This window comes from Sinocyclocheilus grahami, unplaced genomic scaffold (genome assembly GCF_001515645.1).
Source record: "Sinocyclocheilus grahami isolate Dianchi unplaced genomic scaffold, SAMN03320097.WGS_v1.1 scaffold2086.1, whole genome shotgun sequence".
NCBI classification, from domain to species: domain Eukaryota; kingdom Metazoa; phylum Chordata; class Actinopteri; order Cypriniformes; family Cyprinidae; genus Sinocyclocheilus; species Sinocyclocheilus grahami.
Genome location: NW_015507265.1, coordinates 90,143 through 93,852, shown reverse-complemented (window position 1 = coordinate 93,852; position 3,710 = coordinate 90,143). Strand labels below are relative to the sequence as shown.

The following is a 3,710-nucleotide window of genomic DNA, read 5'->3' as shown; positions in this document are numbered from 1 at the left end:
ATTGGTGGCTGACTAAATACTTTTTTGCCCCACTGTACATGGCAGCACTTGTACGCCCAGTTTCTGGGTCTTTAGAGCCATCTGTATAAATTTGTAAAAATTGAAAGTAATGACGATCTAAATGCTGCTGCACTATTGTCTCTTTAGGAACATATTTCTTTTTTTCGTTTATTAAATTAAATATCTGCAAATCAACTGTTGGCATAGAAAACAACCAAGGCACTGGCAGAGCCTCCGTGGGGCTAATATCAATATTACTGATATCTATTTGTTGAGCCTGCTTGGCTACTGTCCAGCCAAAACTATTCATATATGTCTGCTCATATTCCCAGCAGCTCTCCAATATTTTTTTTACTGGATGATTGGTAAAATGACCTTTAATACCAGTCCAATATACCATTTTAAGCTGAATTTCACGAATGTCTAGTGGTGTTTCACCCATTTCTACCTGCAAAGCGGTCACAGGAGAGGATCTAAACGCTCCACAACATATTCTAAGGGCTCGGTTTTGAATTACCTCTATCCTAGTTAATAATGAGGTTGATGCTGAGATAATGACCAAATTAATGCACTGTATACCCTTTTAAGAGAATGTCTAGTAGCTCCCCAATCTACTCCTGCCAAGCACCTCAGCACATTGACTCCTTTCTTACATTTATCAACTAACTTCTGAATATGTGACCCAAATTTTAATTGGGAGTTTCCCTGATTTCCATACTTCATTGTAAAGTTTTAATATTACATTTAATGCTTTTTCTGATAGATGCTTGATCATATCATAACACACTTCATCTTTCCCTGGAGAAGTATGTCTTACCCCTTTCAGTGCCTGTTTTAGTTCATTCAATGTGAATATGGCGTCCATTGGACTTTCCGAGGAAACTTTTTGAATTAAAACATCTGGATTATCTCTTAATCTTTCTCTTTTTTCCCAAATTTTTTCTGAAATGTTATCATTACTATGCACCTTTACAAATGCCTCAGTAATAAAGAAAAGGCAGAGGTTTTGGCTGATAACTTGTTTATTTCCACTTATTAAAACTGGTATACTGTTAAAATTATGTATCCCTCACATTTTTCTAATCATTCCCCATACATCTCTGATGTCACCAATTCTATCACAATATTCTCTCCAATGATTTCTTTTAGCTACACGGATAACTTTCCTTACCGCTGCCTGTGCTCTCTTATATGCAATAAAGTCATCAAAAGAATATGACTTTTAAACTCTCCTCAATAACCTATTTCTTGTTTTAACTACTTTACTACTAGGTTTCCCCCAGAAATAGTGGCTACAACACTCTGGCCAGACATGGTCCTGTGGTCTCCAACAACAAAGCTGGTGTTGTCGAATTAACAGTACCATGGGAAGAGGGAGTTGAAGACGCTTATGAGAGGAAAAAGAACAAATATTCCGACCTGGCAGCTGAAGCATCCCAGAACGGCTGGAAGACTAGCATCTTCCCAGTAGAGGTGGAATGCAGGGGTTTTGTTGCAACATCTACCACCAGTTTGCTGAGAAAAATAGGGGTGAAGGGTCGCTCTCTCCAACAGGCCATCAAGTCCATATCAAGTGCTTATGAAAAAAGCAGTAACTGGCTCTGGATCAAGCGTAAGGACCCCATCTGGGCAGCAAGGTAGAGGCAGATGGTATGTGGTCAGGCTTAGGCCCGACTCAGGGAGAAGGACGCCCCTGCCATGCAAAGCCCATCAGGGATATAAAGCGTATGGCATGGAGGGGGGTGTACCTGGGACGCTAGGTATACCGTTGAGCCTTTTGGAGACGTTGTGGGCTTCAATCAATGAAATACCTTACCCTCCTTTTTAACCACTCCACACCGATTGCTACTCTCAAGAGTTTCCTACTAAAGGGATTGAAACATCTAGTTCTATTAGCTTTACTGATCTTCTGGAAGAAAACCCAGTGACTGTTGTGAAAGTGCAGCTGGCGACAAGGGAAAGACCAGGTGACAGCATGGAGAGACAGCTGACAGGAGGAAATAGACCCCAACGGGGCTGTTATGGGCTAGCTACCCATAGCAGCAGGCTCCGTCACCCCTATTAGGGCACAAGAGCCACCTTATCTGGCTACGAAAAGTTCAAAAAGAAAAATACCCCTAGAGTCTGCGAGAGCAGGGGCGCAAGAAATCCCCAAGTCCCGTCGGCTGCAAGAAATTCAACAACTTGTGAAAGAGAGGTGACGGCTAAGAAAGTTGTGGAGAAAGGCGACAGTAGAAGAAAGGGAAGGCATTAACTTCCTTCAAGAGGACCTAAAGCACAGGCTCTTAAGCACAAGCCTACGGATGCATCAGAAGAAGAAAGAAAAAAACAGAACCGATTTCTACAAAGACCCTTTTAAGTTTGTGAAAGGTATATTCATAAAGGAGAAGAGTGGATCCCTGAAAACATCAAAAGATCAGGTTGAAGAGCATTTGAGAACCATCTATATCTATACTCCCTCCAATATCACCACCACAACATCAGTTTGATATCAGCCCTCCTAAGCTGAGTGAGGTGAAACAGGCAGTGAACATGGCAAGATCGGCATCTGCACCAGGCCCTAACGGCGTACCGTATAGTGTCTATAAGAACGCTCCAGATGTTTTGAAAATTCTGTGGAAAAACATGAAAGTGGCATGGGACAAGCAAATCATCCCGAAAGCCTGGCGAAGAGCGGGAGGGGTGTTCATCCCAAAAGAAAATAACTCAACCACCATTGAACAGTTCAGCCAGATAAATCTGCTGAACATTGAAGGCAAGATTTTTTTCAGTGTGTTGGCACAATGACTGACACAGTATTTAAAACAAAACCATTTAATTGATTCATCAATCCAAAAGGCTGGTATTGCACGCTTTTCGGGATGCCTTGAGCATAACAGCATCGTATGGCATCAAATCCAGACTGCAAAGAAAGAAGGGAAAGATCTTCGCGTCTTGTTCCTCGATCTGGCCAATGCCTATGGTTCAGTCCCTCATTCGTTTTTGTGGGCTGCTTTTGATTTCTTCCAGGTGCCGACTATAATCACAAATCTAGTGAAACACTAATTCCAGGATCTACAGTTTTTCCTTACAACATCAGGCTCCACCACAAGTTGGCAACCGCTGGAGGTAGGCATCATGGCGGGGTGCACCATCTCCCCATTGGCCTTTACGATGGCAATGGAGATTATTATCAGAGCTTCAAAATGGGTCGTGGGAGTAGAACGACTACAAAGTAATCAGAGGTTACCACCAATTCGAGCCTATATTGACGATCTCACAACATAACAATAACACTCACAACAACTGTCCCCTGCACCAAGAGACTGCTGGAGAAACTTCATCAAAATATAACATGGGCAAGGATGAAGTTAAAGCCCAGTAAGTGCAGAAGTATCTCCATCGTGAAAGGCCAAGTCACAGACCAAAGATTTTATGTCGGCGGAACACCCATCCCAACTGTCTCAGAAATGCCAGTAAAGAGCTTGGGGAGATGGTATGATGCGAAACTCAAAGACACCGAGCAGTTTGAACATCTAAAAAATGATACCAGCATGTACATGGAGAGCATTAAGACATTGTTACCAGGAAAACTCAAGTTGTGGTGCTTTCAGTTTGGCATACTCCCAAGACTCTTGTGGCCGTTAACTGTGTATGAGATCCCCATCACCAAAGTTGAAAAGTTGGAACGGCTGATAAGCATACAGCTGAAGCAGTGGCTTGGAATTCCA

The 3,710-nt window shown here is 42.5% G+C and overlaps 1 pseudogene; it reads left to right on the top strand.

The window, feature by feature from the left end:
* Positions 1-3,117: 3,117 nt before the first annotated feature.
* LOC107573996 (uncharacterized) overlaps positions 3,118-3,710 on the top strand; it is a 6,210-nt pseudogene continuing 5,617 nt past the window's right edge.